Source organism: Chlorocebus sabaeus, chromosome 14 (genome assembly GCF_047675955.1).
Source record: "Chlorocebus sabaeus isolate Y175 chromosome 14, mChlSab1.0.hap1, whole genome shotgun sequence".
NCBI classification, from domain to species: Eukaryota; Metazoa; Chordata; class Mammalia; order Primates; family Cercopithecidae; genus Chlorocebus; species Chlorocebus sabaeus.
Genome location: NC_132917.1, coordinates 71,515,217 through 71,529,785, shown reverse-complemented (window position 1 = coordinate 71,529,785; position 14,569 = coordinate 71,515,217).

Sequence of the window (14,569 nt, the reverse complement as noted above, 5' to 3'; positions counted from 1 at the left end):
CGATGCTCTGCCAGCATCTTCTGGAAGTGCCACTTTGATGCAGGAAGCGTGGCTGTGCCCTGAGGTGGATAACAGAGGTTATCTTATTCCCCAAATGAGCTGGTCAAGACCCCAGACACCTTCCAATCCCCGGAGGACTGACACTGAGGCCTTTTCTCCAAGAGGCCTCAAGTCAGAAATGGAAATGAGAGAAATGGAAAGTTCTGAAGTCCAGAGGGGTCGCTGAAGCAAGCCAGGGGCCTGACCTAGGTGGGGGCCTCAGAGATGGCAGCCATGGACCTCCCTACCCATACCCCCTCCTTCCCCCGAAGGATCCTGGCCACGCAAGCTGCTTGGGCTGACGGTGTCGCAAATCTTTCTCTGCACCTGTCAGTTTCCTCTCAGGGCCCCTCAAGTTGCTCCTTCAGGGCCAGAGCTTGGTCTGAGTTCTGAGACTTGGAGAATCCGTTATGTGCCCACCTAAGGAGTTATGACAGTGGTAAACAAGGCAGACAGCTCCAGATCTCAGCCCCTCTGCAGGGTGGTGTCTCCTGCACTCCCTGGAGGTCCCAGGGAGCATCTCACTTGTGGCTGAGAACAAGCCTCCTCCTCATCCATGTCTACTCACCTGTAAGCCACCTGAAGAAGTCTCACCCCAGCCCTTGTTGCCATTGTCCCCTGAGACCCCATCCATACCCAAGTGTGTCCCCAAGCTCCCAAGGTCACCAAGCTGTACTACTTTTCTGCCAGTCCTTCCTTGGCTGGAGTCATCAGGGTCCCATGGAGAATTTGAGGAGACCATCGCTGTCTTCATCACTATCTTCACTGCCTGTGCCTCCAAATCCCACAAAGCCCAACACTTTCTCTCTAAGCAGGATATGATCCACACTTATCATACTTCCACCAATCCTGCCTTCAGCCTCCTTCCAATCCGGGGGAATCCTCCTTGGATGTGCTCTTATGGGAAGTAGTGGCACACTCCTCCAACTCAGAAAGTAAGATGTGCCAAACCCTCCCCATCACTGGTCCTGACAGTCGGGCCAGGTACTGTATGTCAGTTCAGCAAGGACCCTACAGAAAGGAACTGCTGAACCTCCGCAAGCTGCGGCTGTTAAGGTTTCTGCAATTGTGTGGGGGAAGGGGCTGCAGCATGCAGGGTCGGTGCAGCCAACTTTGGGGTCCCAATGTCAGACACTGGCCCTTCATTCCACAAAGATGTCCCAAGAGCCCACAATATGCCAGGCAGCACTGTGCATATCAGAGGGAATGAGAGCCAGGAACTATTCTGGTAGACGCTCAGAATCAAGTGTGCTGAGAAGGACAGCGTGAAGATGAGGGATGTACAGGAAGCCTAGCCAGGGGATGGGATCAGGAGAGCCTCTGGGGGGCAGGGGCCAGAGGGGTGAGGGACTCCAGGCAGGACCCCTGTGTATAAAAGGGCTCCAACTGCAAGAAAGGGGGGCTGTTTGAGGATGTGAAAGAAGGGCAGCCTGGCTGGTGCTCAGAATGAGACAGAGACAAGAAAAGACGAGAGAGACAGGAGGAGGCTAGAGAAGTATGTAGGGGCCAAATTATGCCTTGGACTCTGTGTTAAGGAAACTTCTGAGGGCAATAGGAAGCCACTGAAGGGTTTTAACCAGGCAGTAGCCTGATCCATTTATATGTTACAAAGATCCTTCAAGCCACAGCATGGAGAGTGGATGGGAGAGGGCTTGGATGGGATGTAGGCAGGCCACTTAAGAGGCACTGTGAACATCCAGGGGAACAATGGCAGCAGCCTGAACTCAGCTGATGGAGGTAGGAGGTAGGGAGAGGTAGGCAGTCCCAAGACATCAATAGGAAACAGAAACCACAAGACACAGTGAATACTTGGAAGAGAGAAGGAGAGACAGAGAGAAGTAAAACATGCATTCATTCATGTATTCAGCAGGAAGGCAATGAGTGTCTAATGCACATCAAAGTCTTTGCTAGGCACTGAGGATACAGTAGTGAGCAAGACAACAAAGTTCCTCCTCCTGGGGGTTACACTTTAATGGCATGGGAGCAATGTAAAATAAATAAGTAAATGCAGACAGGATCGTTCACAATCATAAGCCACATGCCAGGAAGACAGAAGAAGTTGAAACTGTAGGCAGCCTTCCAAGCCCCTTGTCCCTGCCTCTCCTTCTGGAACGGGCAGTTTCTGGTACGGCACATTAAAAGGCATGAGCTTCAAGCAAAGAAACTGCTTGGATGCCCCTTTCCTTAGGCAGAGAAATGACCTTGAGTGAGGTTCCTGGTTATTTTAGAGGATGAGGTTGTCATGCAGCCTTGCTAAAGGCTTACACAGAGTCCACAGTCAGCTCTTCAGATATGAAGAGCCCTAGTCATGGGCCACATTGCCATAAGACAAAACAAAGCCTGGCCTCCAGGTGTCAAGCCCAGAGTCAGGAAAACCATCCGCCATAGCCCTCCCAGGGCCCCTCAGACTGACGCCATATGCAGGAGTCCTGCCAGTGAGAAGCTAGGGCCATCCAGTTATGGGGACACATGGCCTGGGAGCCCTGCTGTCCCCTGCCCCAGGCCTCGCCAAGGAGTTTGGAAGTGAGAGGTGCTAACATCAGGATATGGCAAGAGTCTCCATCAGAGGAGTGGGCGGGAGACCTTTCATGAGCTGGGGCCTCACTGCAAGTCTCATCCACACCAGTTACACTGAGGACCAACTGCTTCCCAGCCATGCTCAGCCCTAATTCTGGTCACATCAATGTGACCTCAGACTGACCACAACCGTGGCCACAGACCGATCCTGAAACTGACTCAGACTGATTCCAGTCCTGGCCAAGACTAACCTCTGATACTGGCCACAAAACTGACCTTGTCCAAAGACTCATCCTACCCTGGCTACAAAACTCACCCTGACTTGGATCACAGACTGACCCCGACCTCTGACCAGGGTTAGTGGAATGGACCATGCCATCACAAGCCTCACAGGGCCCACAGGTGTCAGTCTGGCTCTAATCGAGTGACAGCTACCTGTAGCAATCAGTCTCCCAGGCAACAGGGCTTCAAAGCAGCATCCAGAACACCAGAAAGAGGCCACGCAGTTGCCCAGCACACCAGCTTATTGGCCTGTGGATCTTTGCAGTGCAGTTCCCCGCCAGGCATGCCTCCTTCTCCTCTCTGCTTACTCTAATCCTGCCACCTGCAATCTCACCCACCCTAGGAAGCTGATCTGACTACTCCACTTAGCTTTTCAAAGATCTTTGAAATGGGCAGGAAATGTCTTCTAAGAGCGTCACTGAAGAGTATCTTTCTCCAACCTTTCAAACCAAGAGTGCATGCAGGACCTGCCCTGTCCTTCCTCCAGCAAAACTCAGTGGAGACCAGCCTGGAGTTTTTAAAATAAAGTTTCACTGTTTTCTTGCATACATCATTGCTGGGGAGAAGTCATGTCAATTTGACTTGGATTTCCTTTTGTAGGTTATCTGTTATCTCTCTCTAAATAAGTCAGGAAGAAATGGTTTGGGACGAAAGGATCAAGGAGAGGCTCATCCCTTGGGACAGCGGGTATGGACAATGAAATGGGAGCCTGGTTTGAGGGTTCCTGGCTTATGCTGTCCCCCACACTCTCTGCTGTGCCTCTGCTCCAAGCTTCTTCCCACTTTCGTATTCCAGAGCCTCCAGGTTCCTGAGAACCAGGGTGCTCTCCATATACAGTCCCTATTCTCAGAGCTCTGGACGCCCATTATTTCATGTCAGGGGGCCATTCCCCATTCCTGCATGGCTGGCCAAGGGAACTTGCACATATGGGTGCCTCTCATGCAGAGTATGTGGATAATTGTATCCGCATATGGATGTGCATGCATGTGGATATGAGTGTGTGCATGTTATGTGTTTCCATGGGTGCATGGATATACCTGTCCGGAAACATGGATGGGAGAGTGTGTAGAAGGCACCTGTATGCATGTGAATATCTGGTATGCATGTAGACCTGCATGAGGTATGTGGGTATTTGTGAACGTGTTATGTTTCTGGGTGTGTCTATATGTGTGCATCTGGGGGGGCGTGTGTGTGTGTTTTAGATGTTGTTCTTCCATCCCTGAGCAGCAGTGTTCTCCTTGTGGGAGGCTCCCTGCAGGGTGCCCTCACCTGTGTTTCCTGCACACTCCTCAGACTGGATGTGGCAGATGGCCAGCAAAGCTTCAGGGCTTGGGTTCAGTGGGACAAGATCCCAGGCCTCCTCTGTCTGTGGACAGAAGCACTGACAGAGCCAGAAGGCTGTCAGGAGTTCAGTGCCCATGGGTGGCCTGGAGAAATGAAAAGTTCAGAAGCCTTTGGGGTGGCCTTGTGCCTCAAAGCTGTCACCCCAGTGCCAAATCCAAGTTCAAGGGGCAGGTACTGCCAGTATATGCCACCTGCAGCTAAAATCCTGTCCCCAGGCCCCAAGACTGCCAGTATGCAAAGTACTAGCTCTGGCCCCCACTCCGCCCCCACATCATCACTAACTCCAAGGTCCACCTGCCCCTCTCCACCCTCTACACACACCCTTGCAGAGAACGGAAAGAGACAGCCTGTGTGTCTTTTACTCCAGGAAGTTAAGCCTTCCCACAGGTGGGATTCTGAGCAAGCCTGAGGGATAAAACCAAACAGCACCAGTGGACAGATTCTGCATCCCTCCCTCTCAGCCCTGCCCACCCGTGAAGGAAAATCAGAGGCTTCAGAAACTCTTTAGGGTTCTACCCCACCCTGAAGGCTGAGAGAGATTTTTAGAAGGTGAACTGACTTCCTCTATCTAGCTTTCAAGTTCTGAAAGGAGTCTAGGACCTCAGCACACAGGCTCACACACTGATCTACACTATCCTTCCTGCCAGGTAGAGGGAAAAGCAGAAAGTGAGACATCCTGGGAGTGCTGTGAGGCATCCTGGGAGGGTTGTGTGGCATCCTGGGAGAATTGTGAGGCATCCTGGGAGAATTGTGAGGTATCCTGGGAGGATTGTGAGGCATCCTGGGAGAACTGTGAGGCATCCTGGGAGGGTTGTGAGGCATCCTGGGAGAACTGTGAGGCATCCTGGGAGGGTTGTAAGGCATCCTGGGAGAACTGTGAGGCATCCTGGGAGGGTTGTGAGGCATCCTGGAAGGGTTGGGAGGCATCCTGGGAGGGTTGTGAGGCATCCTGAGAGAGCTGTGAGGCATCCTGGAAGAACTATGAGGCATCCTGGGAGGGTTGTGAGGCATCCTGAGAGAGTTGTGAGGCATCCTGGGAGAACTATGAGGCATCCTGGGAGGGTTGTGAGGCATCCTGAGAGAGTTGTGAGGCATCCTGGGAGAACTATGAGGCATCCTGAGAGGGTTGTGAGGCATCCTGGGAGAACTGTGAGGCATCCTAGGAAGGTTGTGAAGCATTCTGGAAAGGCTGTGAGGCATCCTGGGAGTGTTGTGAGACATCCTGAGAGGGTTGTGAGGCATCCTGGGAAGGCTGTGAGGCATCCTGGAAGTGTTGTGAAGCATCCAGGGAGGGTTGTGAGGCATCCTGGGAGGGCAGTGAGGCATCCTGGTAGGTTTGTGAGGTATCCTGGGAGAACTGTGAGGCATCCTGAGAGAATTGTGAGGCATTCTGGGAGGGTTGTGAGGCATCCTGGGAGGGCCGTGAGGCATCCTGGGAGGGTTGTGAGGCATCTTGGGAGAATCGTGAGGCATCCTGGGAGGGTTGTGGGGCATCCTGGGAGAATTGTGAGGCATCCTGGAAGAATTGTGAAGCATCCTGGGAGGGCTGTGAGGCATACTGGGAGGGTTGTGACGCATCCTGGGAAGGCTGTGAGGCATCCTGGGAGGATTGTGGTGTATCCTGGGAAGTCTGTGTGGCATTCTGGGAGGGTTTTGAGGCATTCTGGAAGAGTTGTGAGGCACCCTGGGAAGGCTATGGGGCATCCTGGGAAGGCCATGATACATCCCGGCAGGGTTGTGAGGCATCCTGGGAGGGTTGTGAGGCATCCTGGGAAGGCTGTGAGACATCCTGGGAAGGCCATGAGGCATCCTGGGAGGGTTGTGGCGCATCCTGGGTAGATTGTGAAGCATCTTGGGAAGGCCATGAAGCATCCTGGGAGGAGCATGTGGTTTGGGTCTGGTGCCAGCTGAACTGCTTGTTAGCTTTGTGACCTTTGGCAGGCTCTTTTGTTTTCTTATATACAGGGATGAAATCATTTGAAATCCAAATTGGAGCACTCTTGAGAGTGAAAGGGGGTAGTATTAATAAATATACCCAGAGAACAGGTATCAACTCCAAGTGTTGGAGGGAAATGGAACCTATGATCACCTTATGTCATCTAGAGTTGTGGTGATGACGATGATGATGGTGACAGTAAAGGACTGTCCCTGGTAGATGTTCAGGCATTTCTATTTGGCCTGGAACCAGGGGATGAGCACGAAGGGAGGGAGAAATGACTGCAGACACTCCCTGCACCTTCCTTGCAGCCCCTCTGCTCCCTCTGCTGCAAGGCCTTCTGCCCTCTCCCTGCCCTGTTCACCTTCACGTGCCCCAACTCTACAACAGCGCTGATGCCTTTAGCAGTAGCCTATGTTTATCTCCAAGCGAGCGCGAGGTTCAAAGATCAGATAAATTTTCTGGCAGATGTGGGCTGACGGCAGACTGCCAGAGGTGGGAATGGCCCTGCAGGCGTGGGGTCAGTTGGGTTATTTTGATTTCTCCATATGGAGTGAGGGCTTCTTGGGAAAGAAAAATCTACAGCGTGGAGGGAGAGAGATTCAGTCTCTGATGAACTGCACTTGGCTTTGCCATCTAGCTTGGAACAGGAGAGGGAGAAGAAAGAAGTCCCAGGGCAAAGAGCTGAAAAGGCAGGGAGGAGAAGGAGCCAGGGAAAAAATAAACCTAGAGAACCTATTTTAAAAGTCATTCTTTTTGGTTCCAGCTCTCCCCCACCACACCCCAGAGTCCAGGCGTTGGGCCACAGGGTGTGGTGACAAGGTGTGTGTGGTCAGTGATGGGAAACCCTTAGACATCCAGAACAGCTGGAGAAAGGCCAGGTGGAAGTGAGGGGTGGGCGGGGCCAGGCAGAGGTCACCACAGCCAGTCCCCTGTCTCCCCACCCTTGAATGTGCCTTAGGCTTTTGCCTTAGACTTCAAACTTCTTTTTTATAGTGATACACATTATATGCCACAACCCAGAATACACAAACTTCTCCTCCAAAATACTTGCCCTTATTAAGTTGATGCATGCTATATTTTTAATTCTACTCTTTTTTTTTTTTTTTTTTTTTTTTTTTTTTTAGTGCTGATTGTAACTCATGACATTGCTTTCACAACCCAGTGTAGGTCATGACATGTGGTTCTGAAAAATCAGTACTCCAGACTAGTACTTCTCAAACCTTAATGTACCTGCCAATAAATCAGCTGGGAGCTTGTTAAATACATATTCTGGCCCAATTGGACTGGAATGAGACCTGAGACTCCGCACATCTAACAAGCCCCCAAGTGATACCAGTGCTGCTGGTCCTCAGATCCTGGAGTAACAAGGCCCTGGACCACATTTCCTGGGCAGTACCAATTTCAGCAAAGTGTTTTGGGGACCATGCATGAAAAGTCAAAGGGGAAGATGGAGGGTTATCCCACTGAGGGCTATCCATCACTCAGCCTCCAGGCAAGGCTGCAACCAAAATGCAGCAAAGATGTGGTGCCATATGATGGCAAAGAGCTGCCTCCAGGGATCCAGGTCAACTGCTATGATCTTAGGGCCAAGTAAGGGTACAGTAGCCAGTCAGCATTAGGAACCTTATACAAAGAAACTTGTGACCAAGCACAGTGGCTCACACCTGTGATCCCAGCATTTGGGAGGCCAAGGCGGGTGGATCACGAGGTCAGGAGATCAAGACCAGCCTGGCCAAGATGATGTAACTCCATCTCTACTAAAAATACAAAAATTAGCCGGGCGTGGTGGCAGGCACCTGTGATTGCAGCTACTCCGGAGGCTGAGGTAGAGAATTGCTTGAACCCGGGAGGTGGAGGTTGCAGTAAGCTGAGATTGCGCCACTGCACTCCAGCTTGAGTGACAGAGGGAGACTCCATCAAAAAAAAAAAAAAAAAAAAAAAAAAGGAAAAAGAAAAAAAGGAAAAAAAAAAAAGAAAACAGAAACCTGTAAGTTTGGGGCCCTCAGCACTCTATCAAGCAGGATTGATAACATCACAAACTGAGGTTACTCATTCAAGATCTAGTATTAACCAAGAGGAGCTCTCTGGTTACTGTCTAGTTCTCTGGGGAGAACAGTAATGTTGACCCTGTCTGTAAGGTACTCAAGTTAGAAAAAATTATGCAGGAATTGCTTAGCGCAGCAGGTCCCGAACAGAGCTCCAGAAAACACTGGCTCTGCAAGATCATCAACCAGAAGTGAATTCCAAGGCAAAATGTGTTTGAGAAATACACAGCATGTTATTTATCTCCTCCAGTCATTCACAGTGAAAGGTTCTGAGAAGACCTGCCATCAATAATCCTGTTTGATTTGTTTGAATTCATCCTTTCCCAAACTTACCCAACCATGGAAGTCTTTTCTTTTTCTTCATTTTTAAACCATTGTTATAGACTGAGTTGTGCCACCCACCACCGGAATTTATATGCTGAAGTTCTAACAGCCAATGTGACTATTTGGAGATAGGGCCTTTAAGACAGTAATTAAGGTTAAATGAAGGGCAGGGTGGGACCCCGATTCCATAGGACTGATGTCCTTGTAAGAGAAAGAGACACCAGAGCTCTCTCTTTCTCTCGGAGTGCACACACCAAGGAAAGACCATGTGAAGACATAGCAAGAAGGCAGTTAATAGCCAGGAAGAAAGACCCACCAAAAACCAACCTTGACAGCACCTCGATCTTAGACTTCTAGACTCCAGAACTATGAGAAATAAATTTCTGTTGTTCTAGCCAACCAGCCTGTGGTCTTCTGTTATGTTAGCCCGAACAGACTAACACGCCTGTCTATAATTATAGATTATAGATAGCAAGAAGTAAGTGACCCAAAGTTACACAACTGCACAGAGCTGGGCACACAGAATCCAAACTCAGCTCCAATTGAATGAGAAGACATCCTCAACTCTCCAGAGGTTTCAATCTAGTTGTGTGCAGATGTGATATACCCACTCATGATGAATAGACAGCTCATCTTCCCAGGCACAAGACCATGTATTAAGAAACACTGGTGTTCTCAAAGGTTTCTCAGAGAAGGTTGATTTTAGAAGGGGGTGCAGGAGTGACTACATGAAACTGATGAGATCAGCTCATGGCAGGAACTTAGGTGCTAGGCTGAGGACCTAATATTGGCACTGTCAGAGAATAGAGAGCTATTGGAGGTTCATGAGCAGCAGGGGCATGACATGGTCTGAGTTGACCAAGATGTGTGCAATGGCCAAGAAGGAGCTTGGATCTGGGACGTCCAGGGGCCAGACTAGCCATAGAGTTATTCTGCAGTGGTAGAACATGGATGGGGTGAGGAGGCTAACTTCACCATCCTGCCCCAGTCTCTGGCCCCATGATCTTGCCACCTGGGGTAGGAATGTATGGCCCCAAGTTGGATTTTCCAGGCCTTGACATTTAGAGTTGGTCCTGGCAGCCAGTCCCTCCCAGAGTCTTGCTGGGGAAACACAATGAGGGGTGGAGGGCGGGTGGAAAAACTTTTTAAGGTCACACACACACACACACACACACACACACACACACACACACACACGTCTAGGATGGCTCAGGGAGCTCTCTCTGTTCTGCTCCTCTGCTCCCTGTATATGAGTGAACCACAGCTCAATGCTGTCACCTTCATGTGTCCTCCCCAGGCCAACTCACTCAGTTTGGAATTGTTATCACATGAGAGGAAGGAGAGTGGCCTAAGTCAGGCTCAAGAGGACTGGCTGGGACATCAACCAGGCCACCATCTGCCCCCTGAAAGATGCTCAGTTGGTCTCATCAGGACAATGACTCCCCAGTATGGGGAGTCCTGAGGCTGTTCAAGGTGCTTTGGATGTGCCCTAAGGGGCCAGGTACCCCAGCATCAGCCTCCTCACCATCACTCCCATCCAAACCAGCCCTAAACCAGCTCAAGTCTGCTTTTACCTGTTTTAATAAATTGGGGTCCTTAGACATTTTACTTAGTGAAAAAGATCTAAATCTCAAAAAATATCATCCTAGGGTTTGGGGGAGCAGAGGTGCTGAGCAGCAGTGGATACTTCCATCTGCAGGGATCAGAGGGATCGGAACTGTGATAGGGGAGGCCCTGCCATTCTCTATGTCATGCTCAGTTCCAAGCACAGTTTTCCCATTTCACATTACACACCGAGTATGCAAGAAATAAGTTGCTTTGCCTGGCCCTGGCCACGCAGCCAGGATCTCCCATCTTCCCCGGGAGGGGTGACAGTAATTCCAGCACCTATTGGTTCCTGGAGGGAAAGGCCCCAGGACCACTATTGCCCCACTCCAGACAGTAGCATGCACAGTGTGTATTCTAAGGAGGCAATCAGGCACGGGGACAGACAGCAGAGATGACAGGAATTGGGATCCTGTCACTGCCAGCCTCTTACAACTCATGTGAATGTGTGTGAGCCGTTCGACTATTCTATTTCTTGTCTGTGAAAGGGAAACAGGTAATAGTGCCTATCTCATAAGGTTAGCGTGAGGATTAAGTGGCCGTATTTGCAAGCACTTGTATCAGTGCCTGACTCCTCATAAGCACTCCTCATATGTGAGTGTTCAATTAATTCATTCACTTGAGTCCATGTAACTGGTGCCCAGGAATTGGTGCAACTCAGTGGACCAGGAAAGAAGACAGCCACTAGAGACAAGAGAGTTCAAGGCTGCGTCAAGACCCTGGATTTGAACCCTCTGACACTTACTGAATGATGATTTGGGCCAGCAAATCCTCTAGGAATTGCCCCTCGTCGGGGAAGCCTGCTGAGATTAAAGCCACAGCTTCTTCCAGCCCTCTTTTTGAGCTCTCTCACAGACCTTCGTGTCCTCTCCCCATACACAGATGGCAAACACTCTAAGCCCTGAGCAGGTTCTCTAAAGGGAGGTCCTGCAGGGAGGGCCTAGGTATAGGGAGACACTGGCTCTTCTGGCCATGGTCAGAAGGGTCCTCTGACTTCTTGTCTCCTGTGCTGTGGCCACAACTCACTTCCCAGCCTTCCCTGCAAGGGCCAACAGGGCCAGGGCTGGGGAGGCACCTCTCCTGCAGCCCCCAACATCCCTCAGAGAAAGGTTCTGTGTCTCTTCTGGCCCCTGCTGTGAGAGGCCACAGGGAGGGGCTGCCATTTGGGGGCCCTGGCTGGAGGCTTCGATGTCTTCCAGGTGTGGGGAGGCCCAGCTGGACGGGCAGGTGTGAAGAGGGCCAGAGCAGCTGCGAGTGTCTGGAAGGCATTCGGGCAGCTAATGAGTGCAGGATCTAATTAAAAGACTGGAGGAGGAATCTGGGTCCAAGCCACGTGGAGCAGGAAGTGTAGACCAGGGGCCTGCCTGAGCCTGGGTTTGGTGGGGTAGGAGGAGTGTTTGGCTGAGGAGCTGGGGCCAAGGGGGAACACAAATATGGTCCTGACCCTACATTCCCAGCCCTGCCTCTTCCTTCAGGACCTCAATCGTATGGATTCTAAAATGACTGGGGACTTTGACACCACGTCACTACTCTCTGCAGAGACAATGGGCTCTGGGCTGAGGGCTGAGGAGAGAGGCAGGCGTGAAGAGTGGCCAGTGAAATTCTCCAGGCCTAGCCCAATTCAGCCACACCTGTTTCCAGGACAGACAGGGGTGGGGGCTGCACTCAGCCAAGTCCCGTGGGGACAGGGGACAGGTCTGCCTTTGCTGTAACTCAGAACTCCACAGCTTCTAAATTAAGATCTCCAATTGAGGCCGCTTTCCTACGGTGTTTCTGAGGGCTGGAGATGGGTGGATGGGGAGTGCTGAAGAGGAAGCTGAGAAGGGTCAGCTGATACCCTCTGATACCCCCTGAACCCCATGAAAGTGGACCAAGCAAGGACATGTCTCCACCACTATTACCCCATCCTGCTGTCACACGGTCACCGTCAGCACCATCACCGCCACCTCAATCCTCCACATCGCTGTCACCACCACCACTGTCACACCCCTAATGCTGGTCACCAGCCAGCAGTGCCCTAAAGAATGTCCCCTCTGTTGGGCTCCCACCTCACTCCCTGCAGGCTGTGTCCACCTCCTGCTCTGGGCCAGCAGACCCCGGCTTCCTCGTACACAGTTCAGATCCAAACGTATGCTCCATCCACACCTCACCCCTGCCAGGATCCTGGACAGGGATCTTCTGACCCTCAAGGTCTCAGGTGAGGGCCAGGGCAGTGTGGCCCCCAGTGTCCACACACAGGAGCTTCCACTAGCTCTCCCAAAGAGAGACCTGGCTCTTGGTTCCACTCTCCCGAAGGCCTCTGCATACCCCAAACCTGGAATTCCCTTCAGTCTGGATGGAAGGGTGCCCTGTGGAAGACCTGTTTCCAGATAATGGGTTCAGGACCCAAGAGGTCTAGTGAGGGTCTTCCCAGGCCCCTCTACACATGCTCCCTCCCACCCTCACAGGCTTCCTCCCAGTGTTCCTGCCCCTCACCACCCCTTCCCATCTGCTCCCAATCACTGCAGCTAACGTCTCCCAGCATGCCTTTCCCCTCCTAGTCCCTGAGGGAGGCTGGGGAGCATGACGCCCCCAATTCTGGTCCCTTACTCAGGGTGTTAACGAGGAACAGGTTTTCACCCCAGCTGTGGGCTGGGCCCTGAGATGGGAGTTTCCTCTCTCCTGCCTTCTCCTTTATTCTTCAAATGGCCCAATTTCCCCAACAGATGCTGGGGGATGAGAGGAGAGAGGCAGGTGGGGAAAATGAAAGCTGCTTTCTGGAGTGGAGGTGACAGGGAGGGGAGGAGAAGGCAGAGGAAGAAAAGCGGGTGACTGAGAGGCGCCCCAGTCCTGAGGTGAGAGGAAGGGGAGGTCATGCAGAGGCCAGACCCACAGACCTAGAGGGAAAGCAGGGTCCTAGGAGAGAGCTGGACACCGAGGTCCCCACAACCAACCCACAGCTTCTCGGCCCTCAGCCTCAGCTGCCTCCCATGGACAGCCTGATCCCATCCTCCTCATCCCACAAGTCTGGTCAGGCGTCTTCCTAGGGACACCCCACCCTCCAGTAGGACAGACCATCCTCCCTGTCCCAGAAGCAGCCTCTGCCACTCTGCAGGGCATGGGGACACAGGCTTGCCCAGATCTGCCTGCCTTCCCAAGGGCAGGGTCAGTCTCATTTATCAGCTCCTGGCACAGCCTTCTGGGCTCAGCACATGCTCAGCACCTATTGGCTGATTGAATAAATGAATGAAGTAAGGACACTCATGCAAGTGGGCAGCACGAGGAAGAGTGGAGCTCTGCTTTCTGCTCCCTGCTGTATGGCTGTGTGGGCCCAGGCAGGCTCCCACCACCTCTGGCCTCACAGGTGGACTGGATCAGCTGGGTGGGGGCCCTACCTTCTCCCCATATGGAAGGATCTGAGGGCTAGGGCTGAAAGGTGCAGGCAGAAGCTGCTCTTCCAGGACAGAGACGGCAAACACAGCTGTGGGGATTGAGCTGATCCCTGAAGTCAGCACCCAGGTTGGGGAAGAAAGGGAAGGGCTCCTCCTCCCCCGAGAATGTCGGCACATGGTCCACTCAGCTCTAGGTGTGGACCTGGGGGTGTCTTTGCCCTCAATTTCCAGGAAGGAGAAACTCCACACATGTCTGGATTTCTGGTGCAGGATGCATTACCAGGTGGGGCCATCCAGAAGTCCCCCTTGGTGCCTGGCTGCCTTCCCTTCTGCTGCCTGACCTGCAGAGGTGCCATTCCGAGGGGCAAGCAAGGACACGGAGTGTAGGAGCAAGGCCCCCGCTGCTGTCCTCCATCCTCCCCTGATCTGCCACACATCCCCCGAGTTGGCGGCTATGGCCACGACGGCAGGGCTCCTGAGGAAGGGCTTGGCATCTTGGAGCGCACTCTGCTACATCATGCACAGTGAGCATAACACCAACAGAGCTGGCTCTTGAGCCAGGCAGGGACAGTGCCTGGGGTGCCTGGTTAAGGGACATGTCTGCTGAGAAGGCAGGCCTGGGTGGACCCGATGGCAGAGGCCCCCAGTTCTCCCTCACCTGGATGCATAGTCACTCTGCAGAGGTTAAAAAGTCTTTTCCCAGCCCCAGACCGAGCCCTCACCCTGGTCCCCAAAAGCGCTCTCTCCATCATCTCTCCCTCCTCCCTTCTCTCCTCCTCAACAGCCCCTGGTCGCCAAACTCCTGGTGAAAGGACTCTTCCTGTCGCCCCACGGAGAGTTCCCTGCACACTCACAGTCGAGGTCAAACAAGCCCCATAGCCACCACCAACCGTGAGGTCCATCCCCTAGCCTTCACTGGGGATCAGGTGGTCGGTGGACTGGCTGAGGCCAGCTCGTGGTAGGCTGCGGCCCCCAGCCCTTTCCAGGGGCAGAGCAGCACAGTGGCTGTGGCCCCTGACCATGATTTAATTTGCTTCTCACAGACCACTCAGGGGTGCTGCTTCCTCAAGACGCTGCCCAGGATTCTACATGGGAAAGACCCT